This window comes from Delphinapterus leucas, chromosome 13 (genome assembly GCF_059928025.1).
Source record: "Delphinapterus leucas isolate spDelLeu-1000000601 "Yukka" chromosome 13, BTC_Dleu_Yukka2, whole genome shotgun sequence".
Lineage (NCBI taxonomy): Eukaryota > Metazoa > Chordata > Mammalia > Artiodactyla > Monodontidae > Delphinapterus > Delphinapterus leucas.
The window spans coordinates 5,302,755-5,316,763 of NC_143141.1; the positions used below are offsets into that span (position 1 = coordinate 5,302,755).

Consider the following 14,009-nt stretch of genomic DNA (forward strand, 5'->3'; position numbering starts at 1 on the left):
ACATTTAAATGCCTTCCAGATAATTTAAGTTTATTCAGTTTCTCCAAGTAAGAAGTATAACACTCACAGCTTTCAATCACTGAGCACCTACTACGTGCCAGTCTCTTCACTAAGCTCTGTGTCATTATCAATTGATTTCCTCTGGCTCCAGATGCACCCTCCAACATAGGCTTGGTAATATACAATGATATTCCTTTATTTCTCCTTTAAAATGAGCACCATGTTAAGCTTGCTCAACTGAGGGGCATTGCAGGAGGTAGGGGCTTCCTGCAACTTCCGTGGGAGGGATGAGAGTCAGCCATGTGTGCGTGAGAACTTCCGGGGGGTCCTGTCAGGGCCACAGGTCCTGTAAGTGGTCCCTCTGCCACCCTGCATCCTCCAGCTGACTGATGAACTCTCCACACACCTCTTGACACAGGACAAAAAAGCCCCAGCATGGCACTGGTGCAGCATGCCTGTGGCCAGGGGTGCACCTCCACAGGCTTCCCTCTGTGAACCCAGCCATGCAGTCTGCTCCTCTGAAGGCCCCCTGGCCCCTCTTGAGCCCAGGCTCCCACTGCCCAGCGCCACTGACTGCAGAAGACTGCTACCTGTCTGCCCTCCTTGCTCGCCCATCAAGTCCAGACCAGCTCTAGCTTGGCTAAATCAGCCAGCTTCTCTGCTGTCCAGTGGCCCATCCACACCTTCTCCAGGGAGCTCAGAACCCCTTCCAAGTTTGTCCTCCTTTGGGAGTCATCCCTCAGCCCTAGGGTACCCTAAAAAGTTCTCTTATGTCTCGTAGCTATTCCTTTATTATAGTTAATAATTTTTTTTTTTTTTTTTTTTTTGCGGTACGCAGGCCTCTCACTGTTGTGGCCTCTCCCGTTGCGGAGCACAGGCTCTGGACGCGCAGGCTCAGCGGCCATGGCTCACGGGCCCAGCCCCTCCGCGGCATGTGGGATCCTCCCAGACCGGGGCACGAACCCGCGTCCCCTGCATCGGCAGGCGGACTCCTAACCACTGCGCCACCAGGGAAGCCCATATAGTTAATAATTTTGATGTTAAAATTTCTCTGTTTAACCTACGGTGTGCTTTCTCTTTCTTGGTTGGACCCCACCTGCTTTCCATATACAGTATCTCATTAGAGTCCCCCAAACAACTCCAGTCCGCGTGATACACACTCCTCATTTTCCTACTATTTCTCTGTTTATTTCCACATTCATATGAAGATGCAGGGATCGATTTATTGCTATTTCATGCCACTTGGCAACCCACAACTTGGACTGAACTTCTGAAAAGTGGCTGCCTGCCACACAGCGAGACACATAAACATGTAAAGTAAGGTCAGTGCAGGACATGAAGACCTTTGAGACCCCCAGACCCTGAAGGGTCCTGCTAAACCACAGCACACACCTATCAACTTTGCTTACACCAAGACAAAATCAGAGCAGGGGGAGAAGTTAAACTCCAGGAAACCATGTCCGTGATGGTATTCTGTGCGCTGAAGAACTGCAGCAGTGCTGCGGGCCCTCCAGCACGGGCAGGTCTATGTCCCATTCATTCCCTCTCCTCCCTCACACTCCGCTCTCCCCTCACCTCTGGGCGTCATCCCACACTCTGCCTCCTGCTAACTCCCTCTCCATCCCCAATTCATCTTTCCTGACAAAGACACTAGCGGCCCCTCTGTTCTTCAGGGTGCCCTCACAGCGTCTGGATTCTGCTTTGGCTTCACCCCCAGGGCTTACCAAACTGCTAGCTGCCCTGTGCTCATGCTGACCCCTCAGCCACGGTCTGCTACCTGCACACAGCTGCAGCCATTTCTTCCCAGGTCCCCTTCCCACTCCTGGCCCCTCCAGGTCCCCTTGGTGCATGGCCTCTGCTGACTTCCCATGACATTACCTTTGTGATTGAAGATCGATGTTTTCCCACGGAGAGGCTGGCAATGAACCATCACTTGCAAATGGTCCCTAGGCTGCTACCTTGTTCATGGTCATGATCATAAACTGTCAGGGTGCGTTTAAAACAAAGCCCCCCCTTCATCTCATTTGCACTCTCTAGTCAACAGAGAGAAGCAGAAGAACCAGCTAGTCTGTGGGGATGAGCATCTCTGCTCTTGGGTGACCTGGAGCCATGAAGGAAACTCTTTATACACTTTTTGCTATCTGTTTGCACATGAAGATGAAGAATCGTATCCAGCCCAGCATTTGGCTTTGGAATGTGAGTAGGCGGAGAGGACCAGTCCTCAGCGTAGCTCAGGTATTACCAATCCCCATCTAGGATGCTTCATCTAGTGAACTTTGTTGATGGAGGGGAGGGAACGTGAGGAAGGCATGCAGTGACCCCTCTGCTCATGAGTTCTCGGTCCTCGTGCCCCTCTCCAGAGCAGCTTTGTCACATTGCCTTCTATGTTAGTTCCCTAGGGCTGCTGTGACAAAGTACCACAAACTGGGTGGCTTAATTCAGCAAACATTTATTTTCTCACTGCTCTGGGGGATAGAAGTCTAGAATCAAGGGGTGGACGGGATCATGCCTCCTCTGAAGGTGCTGGGGGGGACGCAATCTGGAAAGCATGCCTTGGCTTCTGGACACATCAATCCCATCTCTGCTCCTGTCTTCCTATAGTCTTCCTTGGATATGTCACCCCTGCGTCTTCACATTGCCTTCTTATAAGGACAACAGTCATTGGATTTAGAGCCCACCTTAATCCAAAATGAGCTCATCTTAACTAGTTATATCTGCAAAGAACTGTTTCCAAATAAGATCATATCCTGAGGTTCTGGGTGGACATAAATTTTGGAAGGGACTCTATTGAACCCAATGCGGCTTTTGTAGCCAAAATGACCTTACAATGCAGTTAACTTGTAAAATAGGCTAGAAGATCTTAGTTATATATCCTTTCAGGGCACAACTTCATTTTGAATTTCATAAGACCCTAATCTGGGGCTTGTCCTCCAAATGGATTCATTATGCTTCTTTGGAGAGCCCAGGACACATGTTTTTCTGTGTCTGGATTAGTTCCCAATTTTTAGTGTACAATAATTATCAGCCAGTAACCTACAAACTCACTTAGGTAAGGGAAAGTGGACAGAAGGTTATAAACAGGTTTGTTTCTTATGCCAAAGAGATGTTTCCAGTGAATTTTCTGGAAGAAGGAGAATCTGGGGAAGGTGAAAAAGAAGAATCAGGAAGCTTGGCGCAAATTGGCCCAAGCAAGGACACACACACGCGCGCGCGTGCGCGCACGCACACACGCACTCGCGCCATGAGCATTGCCAATTTCTGAAATTAGGAAAGGGATTACTTTAAAAGGGAGAGAGAGAGAGACTTGTCGAAATCTCAAACCAGATTTAAGAATACACATACTGAAGTGCAGAAATTTTGGAAGATATAAAAGTACAAAGGAACCTCCCACCATACAAAAATGTTACTATTTCCCGAGAAAACCACTATAAACATTGTGTGTGTGTGTATATATACACACACACACATATATGTATATATACATATATATACAATATTATATATAATATAATATCTCAGCCAAAGACCTAGTGTGGCAGGGTTACTAAGGCAGGTCCATTTCTGGAAGGTGCGGGACTCCTCTGATGGGTGTTCTTGGCCTGAAGACTCCGGATGGGCTTGACAAACTCTTGTAGAAATGCATCCAGTTTCCCTCCATCCCTCTCTTTCCCCTGGGGTCACTCTGCTCTCCCTTCTCCCTGAACTCTATCCTCATTTTCTCTGGCAAGAGTGTCCCCTATAAATCTCTTGCACATCTAACACCCTCTGTGTGTCTGACGCATGGACAGCCTGAACAATATCTAGCTGTCTTTGTGTATTGTGTATCACAACATTGTGTATTGTGTATCAACCATATTTTACAAAACTGCTGTAATATGGGTCTAGTTTATTTAAGCAAAGTGAAGCCATGTTCTAAGAAAAATCTTGGCTGAGTGTTTGCAAGAAAATTGTGATTTATGGTTTCAAAACAAATCCAAAAGAAGTTTAGTGGTTGTATCCCAACTCAGTGAGTTTGTTTAGTTCAATTTCACCTTCTGCCTGACCTCGGAGCAACCCACATATGGGACTTAGAAGCCCTGGGTGCTGCACCTTTGGAGCTGTGCTCATGTTCCAAGGAGCCAGATGCTTGCACAAGGCTCAAAAAAGACGAGCTTGAATGAGTTAAATTGGGACCTGGGAGTTTATTTGACTCTCAAACCCAGAGGAAACTCAGGGAATATGATTGAGACTCAAAGATTTGCATGTTGAGGCCACAAACGAAAACTCTTTTGCATAGCTCTCCAGATTATAAGTAGCTACCCCGTCTGTTCCTAGGGCCTGGGAAAGTCAACGGGGCCAGCCCTGTCCCCGGACACCAGTGCACCCTGCCAGGAAGAGGCCATGGCAGTTTCAGAAGCTAAAGTAGTACATATAATTAAGAAGACTACATTTACAGACACAATCTATATGACTGCATGAAAAACAATTCTTATCTTTCAAATTATACAGCTCTGGATGTCATTACGGTTGTGAAAGATTTTCTTTGGACTTCTTTCAAATCAATCATGTGTGTGTATTTTTTACATATTGAAAGGAAAAACTCAGCCGATGCTGAAGCTCAAACACGTCCTTGGCACTAAGGGAAAACAAGATTAGATTTACCCTCTTCACTCCGTGGGGAGGAGCAATATTGGGACATAGTAAGAAATATATATTTTGTCTTTGTCCCCAGTAGCCGGCACAGAGGTCCTAAAAATCTTGTAATTCCCTAAGTGGTACGGATGAGAGGAGCATCTTTGTTATTTGTAAGGAGCCCCCTCCAACCACTCCTGAGTTTATGCTAATGAGGTGACTCTTGCCTGGGTTTCATCCCACCCACACCCCGCCCCAAGGAGGGGGACTGGTTGCCATAGGAACCAGCCAAGTGAGTAAAGGGTTGTAACTTTCATCCCCATCCCCTAACCTCCAGGAAGGGGAGAAGGGCTGGAGCTTGACTTCAATAAACAGTGGCCACGGGGGACAATGGATACATGCATAGGTATGGCTGAGTCCCTTTGCTGTGCACCTGAAACTTCCACAACATTGTTAATCCGCTATATTCTAATATAAAATAAAAAGTTAAAAAAAAATCAGTGGCTAATAAATTAATCGGTCATGTCTACGTAATAGAACCTCCATGAAAACCTACCCAACGGGGTTCAGAACGCTTCCAGGTTGGTGCTAGGAGGGTGGTGCCCCTGGCAAGGACACGGAAGCTCTGCACCCCTTCCCACCTACCTCACCCTATGCATCCCTTTCATTCGGCTCTTCCTGAGTTGCATCTTTCCCAAGAAACGGGCCATAGAAAGTAAACGGGTTTTCTGAGTTCTGTGAGCTGCTCTAGCAAACTGTCAAACCTGAGGAGGGGTTGTGAGAACCCCCAATTTTACAACCAGTCAGTCAGACATGTGAGAGGTCCAGTCTCGGAACTGGTGCCTGAAGCTGGGGAGTCTTATGGGACTGAGCCCTTAAGCCTGTGGGGTTTTGGGGTTTGTGCTAATTCTGTGTGGTTAGTGTCAGAACTGAATTAAATTGTAAGACACCAAGTTGGTAACTGGAGAGTTGGAGAACTAGTTGGTATGGGAAAAAACACGCACACATTTGGTGTCAGACGTGATGCTGTAAAAAAAAAACAAAAAAAACAAAAAACAGTTCAGAGAAGTCTCAGAAAATGGCCCTTTCCTGTTACTTTTAACAAGCTCACCAACCTCCCAAGATCATAGTACTGGTAACCCTTTATGGATACCACTGTAAAAGTTTGCAAAGCCCTTTCAACACACAGAATGATGACCAAGGACAGCAGCCCACCACCCAAGCCTTAGCAGAGGTGGAGAGTCGATTTCAAATGTGCTGATATATTTTTCTTGATCAATTTTATTGAGGAATGATTTACATATGGTAAGCCGCATCTAAAACAAATGAACTCTGGCCACTGTATACACCCGTAAGATAACCACAGTCAAGATCTAGAACAATTCCACAAACCCAGAAAGGTTCTTCATTCCTTTTTAAAAGTCCATCCCTCCCTCCAACCCTGACACCAGGAAACCACCGTTCTACTGTTGTCACCATAGATTAATTTTTATTTATATAAATTGAATAATAAAGTACAGACCCTTTTGTGTTTGGCTTCTTCAACTCAGCAGTTGTTGTTACAGGGATCAGTGGTTCATTCCTCTTTATTACTGAGTACTATTCCACTATACGGCTAAAAGCACAAGTTGTCCATCCATTCAGTTGTTGAAGGACATTGGTTTCCTGCTTCTGCCCACCACCCAGCTTTTGCTCTTGGAATATTGCTGCTATGAACATTCACGTACAACTCTTTTGCACAGAGTTATGTTTTCATTTCCCTTGGATATACAGGAGTAGAATGGGTAAGCAGCGCTGTAGATACACGTTAAAAATGTAAGAAACTGCTGTCTACATCTATACAAGCGGCTAGAATACCATAGACTGGGTGGCTTATAAACAACAGAAATGTATTTCTCACAATTCTGGTGGCTGCCAAGTCCAAGATAAAAGCACCAGCAGATTCAGTGGTGAAAGCGATTCAGTGGTGAAAGCCTGGTTCTTAGATAGCTGTCTTCTCACTGTGTTCTCACATGGCAGAAGGGGCAAGGGAGCTCTCTGGTGTCTCTTTTATGAAGACACTAATCCCATTCATGAGGGCTCCACTCTCATGACCTAACCGCCTCCCACAGGCCCCACCTTCAAATACCATCACATTGGGGATTAGATTTCAACATATGAATTTCCGGGGGACACAGATGTTCAGTCTGTAGCGACTACCAAATTGTTTTCCAAAGACATTGGATCGTTTTCCATTCCTGCCAGGAATGTATGAGATTTCCAGTAGTTCCATATCCCATCAACTCTAGCCACTCTGATAGGCGGACTCTCAACCACTGCGCCACCAGGGAAGCCCCGATCACTCCTATTTTTGAAAGCGTTTATGAAGAATAAGTTTTTCCTTAAGATACAGGCAAGATGTCTTATAGCTTTTAATTTATTATTTATTCTATTATTATCATTTATTATTATTTTTACTATTGCCTTTATTTTACTTACTTCAGATTTACCTTGCTCTCCTTTCTTTAGTTTGAAGAAATTACCTGGAGAAGTAGAACATATGTCATTGATTTTAGAACTTTAAAATCTTTACTCTAAGCATGTAAAGCCATACATTTTCCATTTGTTAAATGTATTTTTTAATTTCCCTTGTAATTTCTTGTTTGAATCATGGATTATTTAGAAGTGTATTGTTTAATTTCCAAATATTGGGATATTCCTTAATGTAATTTATTTTTAATTTAATTCTGCTGGGGACAGAGTGCACACTTTGATTGCATGGCTTCTAAATCTATTGAGGCTTTTTTTTACAGTCAAATATGTGGTCTTTTTTGATGAGCATGGTATTCGAACTTGAAAAAAATGTATGGGGCTTCCCTGGTGGCGCAGTGGTTGGGAGTCCGCCTGCCGATGCAGGGGACACGGGTTTGTGCCCTGGTCCGGGAGGATCCCACATGCCGCGGAGCGGCTGGGCCCGTGAGCCATGGCCGCTGAGCCTGCTCGTCTGGAGCCTGTGCTCTGCAGCAGGAGAGGCCACAGCAGTGAGAGGCCCGCGTACCGCAAAAAAAAAAAAAAAAAAAAAAAAAAAAAAAGTATGTGTTGTAGTTGCTGGGCACAGCGCTCTATGAATATCAGTTAGAAGAAGGTGGTTGATGGCGCTCAGCTCCTCAGTGTGTTGCTGCCATTTTGCCTATCTGTTCTATCATTTTCTAAATGAAAAGTAGTAAAACTCTTGCTGTGATTGTGGAATTGTCATTTCCTTCCTTTAAATTTGTCCATTTTTACTTCATGCCCTAGTACTGGGTGCATACATGTGCATCATTGTTTGGTGTTCTTGATGAATTGACATTTTTTTGTCATTATGAAACGTCCCTCTTTATCTTTGTAAAATTTTCTACCTTTGCGTCTATTTTAATTGACATTAATATAACCACACCAGCATTCTAATGCCTGGTCTACCATACGTCTGGTGTAGTTTTGCATCCATTTATTTTCAGCTTGTCTGCATCTTTATAGTTGTGTTTCCTGCAAATAGGATGTACTTGGGTCTTGCTTTATAATCAATTCTGATAATCTCTGACCTTTAATTGGAGTGTTTAGTCTACTAAGATTTAGTATAATTATTGTCATGCTTGGATTTAGATCTACCATTTTATTACCTGTTTTCTCTTTTCCTCCTCTGGTTTTGTTCTTTTCCTACATTCATTTTGATTATTTGAATACTTTTTAGAATTCTTTTATAATTTTATTATTGGCCATACCTCTTTGAATTATGTTCACTGGCACTCTACAATATAACTTTCTTAACTTTTTACAGGACACTCTGGGTTAACACTATACCACTTCACATAAATAAAGAAAACTTATAACCATGTAGGTTCATTAAACGTACTGACGTTTAACTATCCTTAAGAACTGGAGTGAAAAAGCTCTTCACAATATTAAATCTCCTGGATTTCTTTGACACTGAGAGCTGATAGCTTAATGATAACTGATTGCATACTTTTGACTACCAATCCCCCTAGACTTGATAACCACAGTCACCACCATGCTCATGGCTCCTTGTAAGGGTAACATGTATGACAAAGCATCTGAGGGGGAGGGGACTTGTGTGGCTACAGTACTTTCAACCAGAGACCTCTCATTCAAGAACAGGAGTTGACAGACCCTTGAGAAATGTGTTCATAGACTAGGGACCATGAAGTAGCTTGAGGTGAAACCCTCTGTTCAGTTATGAGCTGTAGCAACCATGTTTTCTGAGAAGTATGGAGATAATGGACCAGGTGTGGATGAACAGAGAAGTCTAATGAGGCAGATGAAGAGATTATGAGAGGCCATAAGGAGGGATGGGTTATGAGCACAAAAAACTGTGAATAATAAAAGCTAAGGAGTAGAGGACAGATGATGGAGGAGATTATGTGGAAGCTACTTGGAGAGGGAAGAGAAATGCAAAGATCTACAAAAATGCAGCAGAGTCTGAGCAAGTGGCCAAGTTGCATCTATGGAGGGGCTCTGGAGTAAGAATATGATAGTAATTAGCACTGTTCACCCAGTATTTCTTTTCCTTCAAGACATCTGATAGGACTGCATGTCCAGCCTCTACCATGTGACTCTGCCTGGCCAAATTTTGTGTTTAAATGAGTTTTGAGCAGAAGTGATATGTCCTTTACGGGATTGGGCATTTGTTTGCAGAGGTGACGCTTTCCATGAATCTCCTCTCCTTCCCTCTGGCACAGAGACCGGCAGTGCTCAATACAATGGCTGCTCTATAAGCCCAGATCCTGAAGAATAGAATGGAATGGAATGGAATGGAATAGAATGGAATAGAATAGAATAGAATAGAATAGAATAGAATAGAATAGAATAGAATAGAATAGATAGAGGGTTCTGTTGGCCAATAGAAGGCAAGAAGTGTAGGTAAGAAATATACCTTTGTTGCTGTAGGTCACTGAGGTTTGAAGGGAGGTTTATTACCAGAACATAACCTGGTCCATGCTGACTGTAAGATAAGATCTGAAATCACTAAAACCAGCTAGGTTCTAGTTACAGCCTCTGTGAGGCCCCTCATAAAGAGCTTCCTATTCCTGGGTTACTGTGGGGTCTTCTATGGGATGAATTATGTCCCTCAAAATTCATATGTTGAAGTCTTGGGCTTCCCTGGTGGCTCAGTGGTTAAGAATCCGCCTGCCAATGCAGGGGACACGGGTTCGAGCCCTGGTCATGCAGTGGAGCAACTGAGCCCATGCGCCACAACTACTGAGCCTGTGCTCTAGAGCCCTTGAGCCACAACTACTGAGCCCACGCACCACAACTACGGAAGCCCACGCCCCTACAGATCGTGCTTCACAACAAGAGAAGCCACTGCAGTGAGAAGCCAGCGCACCACAACGAAGAGTAACCCCTGATCGTTGCAACTAGAGAAAGCCTGCGCGCAGCAACGAAGACCCAACACAGTCAAAAATAAATAAATTTTAAAAAATTATAAAAGAAAATTCATAAAGTCTTAATTGCAGAATGTTACTGGATTTGGAAATAGGGTCTGTAAAGAGGTGATTAAGTTAAAATGAGGTCTTAAGGGTGGGGCCATTAATCCAATAGGACTGGTGTCTTTATAAGGAAAAGGAAGAGACACCAGGAGTGCACACAGAGCAAAGGCCACTGTGAGGACAAAGCAAGTGATTGGCCACAAGCCAGGAAGAAAGGCTCCAGCCTCCAGAACTGTGAGAAAATACATTTCTGTTGTTGAAGACACCCAGCTTGTGGTATTTTGTTATGGCAGCCTTAGCGGACTAATAGAAGATCTATGTCTTCCTGATTGTCTTGTGTATCTTTTAAATTAATCATTATTGCTTGAGCTTGCCATAAACCCAGTTCCTTAAAAAAAAAGCCTAACTAAGTACTGACTCTACACCTGTAAAAAAGCATTGGTGTCTGCATGTGGCTGATTCGCTTTGTTCTGCCACAGAAACTAACACAGTATTGCGAAGCAATTACACTCCAATAACGATCTATTAAAAAAAAAGCACATTGTAAGTTCAGAGTCACAGTACCGTACAGCAGAAATGATCTTCACTGTACATCAGATGCTGGAAAGGTACAGAGAATAACACACACACACACACACACACACACACACACTTGTATTCATCAGGCTGACACAGGAACTTAAATAATGAATCCCGTTAAGTTTCCATTTCGTATGAAAGGGCACTGGCACCATAAGTTGTCATACAGCAGTTCCTTGGCAACCACTTTCTTTGACTATTAAAGGAAATTAACTAAGAAATAAGAAACCCAGCAGTTACGTAGCAGTCTCCAGAACGATAGAGCCAGAAAAAGACAAATAGCATATGATACCGCTTATATTTGGAATCTGAAAAAAAAAATGATACAAATGAACTTCTTTGCCAAACAGAAACAGAGCCACAGACATAGAAAACAAAGTTATGGTTACCGAAGGGGAAGGGGGGTGGAGAGTAAAATTAGAAGTTTGGGATTAACATATACATACTACTGTGTATAAAATAGACAACCGACAGGGACTTACTTCATAGCAGGAAACTATACTCAACATTTTGTATATGGGAAAAGAATCTGGAAAAATATATATATAACTGAATCACTGCTGTACACCTGAAACTAACACAACGTTGTTAATCAACTATGCTTCAATTTTTTAAAAAAAGCTAAAAAAAAGGGACAAAAAGCTTTTATACTTCACTCCTTAAAGGAAGGGAAAAAAGATGAAACTCAGGACACGAGATTAAACATGGGATCTCCCGACTTTCTTAGGACTGACATCCTTGATCATTAGCGGCTTATAATCTCAGAAAGGCCAGGAAGATGACCTAAGCGGAGGTCAGAAAATTTAACAAAGAGAAGTAAGCAGTTGGATTTTATTGATTTAGGGCGCAGCAAAGATGTTTCTTTATGGAAATTCTTTTCAATTTAAAAAGTCTGAACATTCTCCTCAGCCTGAAGAACAGCAGGGGAGAGGACGGGCCATATTTCATAGCTGCTATTCCCGCCTACCTGCCAATGGCTCCTACATACGTATCTCCCTCCAATCTTTCCTCCAGGCTCCAGACTTCTATCTCTAAAACTACGTCAAATTTCTTTTCAGTGGCCTGTAGGTAAATGAAACTTAGCAGTTCAGAGCAAATAGCAATCATACACCCACACCCACCCCTGTTCCTCAGCCATGATCTCTTCAAGGAACCGCCCAGCCTGGCCCCTCTGAGTCTGAGCAATCTTCCCCTCCCATCACCTCCATGCAAACGCCCAGAGGACTGACTTTCACCATCTGGTGCTAGTACACCTGCAGGACAGGAAAAGACATTTTAAGGCTGTTTAACCTCCAAACTTTTTAAACTATAAAAGCGAACATCAGTTGTGACCAGTAGATGTCAATTCACTGAAGACTAGCTCAGTGATTTGCTTCTTCTGAGAGGGTCAGTCTGGCACAGTGGAAATGTTACCGAGTCCAAGTTTGCTCTGCTGGGCGCACGACAGGCTAATAAACTGGAGACGAGGTGCTGGGCAGACTGAGAAGATGGCAGACTAGTGTCTCAAAATAACCATCTTTTCACGGTTTGGACGCCAGTTTCTTTTATAGCACAGAGAGAGGGAGGAGATGAGGAAGTAGAGTAAAAAGGCCATAAGATTTGCAAATACCCCCTGGAATGGCCAACCTCGGGGAGGGGATGTGTTCATTTCTTCTTTCTTGCAGCCATTCGCAGGTGGACAGGGTCCGGATGCTTCCCTGAACAAAGGCACTTTGGTTTAACCTTCAGGCAGAGGGGCGGGGTTCCCCGAGGCAGGCCATTGTATATAGACAGTGTCCTCTTAGTGAACAAAAGCAGCAGAAAGCAAAGATTAAAGTTAAAAAAACAGAGCCAACATGGAGTCAGATTTGGCCCTTCTCTGTTACAGAAGGAGCAGTTTCTGAGAAAAAGTACTGCTCAGTCATTTTTTTTCATGAATGAATGAATGACGAATGAATAAATGAAAGATTCAGACTCAAGGGAACTCTGTCTCGATCAAACAGGACTAAACTTTGAAATAAAGTAGCTGGATTTCGTGAGCTCTCCGTTTTCTCCCGTGCTGCTAGTATAATGCTCGCTTACGTGATCCCAGGTGAGTAGGAGGAAACTGGGGCAAACCACAGCCTGGGGACAGAACCAACGGCTCCGTCTCTGACCCATCACCTGGATGTGATGTGACAGAGCCCGCCGCAGGACAGGTTCTGCCAGAGACCGTTCGTTTTACGTAATCATTGAGGAAGCCACGGGGGAACAGACTAGCTGCTCACCACCTCTTCCAAACGGCCAGCTCGTGGCACTGCTCACATGACCCCGAGCAGATTTTTTCCACACCAAAGCCCGACACACCTGACACACCCTTGAGGACGCATGCAGGCATGCTCTTTGGGGCGGGAGAGTCTCTTGAAAACCACTGAACTAGGAAACTCTCTTGGCTGTCTGGAGTCCCCGGCTTAGAGCTTGCTTTTCTACCGAGAAGTGTTTCTTTTCCAAATCCATTTCCATAGCTGCTCAACCCTACCTCCTGACAAAGGAAGGACACCTTGGTAACCAGCGAGGATCAGTTCTTCTTGTTGCCCTTGCGAACTGGAGTTAGTTCTAACCACCCACCAGGGGCTCACAGCTCAGGCTGCTGGAAAACCCACTTGCACCCCTCAGACTTCAATTAATCTGTTTCTTCAACCAGAAGACAACAAACCAAACCAGTGTTTCTGAAAGAGATTTGAGGAATTCCAATGACCTATGGTTGAAGTGTCCCTCTGCGACCCTGCACTGCCTGAGCGCATCTCTGAATTATTTATACGGGCCCAAGGAGCAGATCTTTCAGGCTTCTGGTTAACAAGAGCCTACAGCTGAAATCCCAGGCATGGGAATGTAAAGGTGTCTCCCAGCTGGGAAAGCTTAGGAGTCAAATTTGGCTTCTCTGTTGGTGAACATCTGACCCCCCGAACATCCTTGTTTGCTGGGGCCAACGCTGGGCTGCCCTCTGCCCTTCATTTCTCCCAGCCCCTCCCACTGCCCAACCTGGTCCAAGCGCCAACCCAAGCTATTGTATGTGTTGCATCACACACACCCCCGCGGGCTCCATGGCCAGTACCGTAACTGATGACCAATGGCAGCTGTGATCTGAGGGGAAGCTCACCAGGCAGACCTCCAGTGGCTTTGATGAGAGTCCGGCCAGAAGGAAGATGCCTGGGCCCTGGGCCGGGTGGGCGCTTCCCTGTTGGTGCTAGGAGGGTGGTGCGCCTAGTGTCCATCTGGGGTTGAGGCCTGATCCCCATTTCCAGGCCGACAGACACCAACCAGATGGTCCATCTTGCATGGAACCTCCCCTCGAACCCGGGAAGGGCAACGGGACTCTGATTCTTCACCTACCAG

At 44.7% G+C, this 14,009-nt stretch overlaps 1 protein-coding gene across 1 annotated transcript in view; it reads right to left on the minus strand.

Moving 5' to 3' along the window:
• SLC9A4 (solute carrier family 9 member A4) overlaps positions 1 to 14,009 on the minus strand; it is a 58,438-nt gene that overhangs the window by 28,783 nt on the left and 15,646 nt on the right. The gene's annotated exons all lie outside the window — the stretch shown is intronic.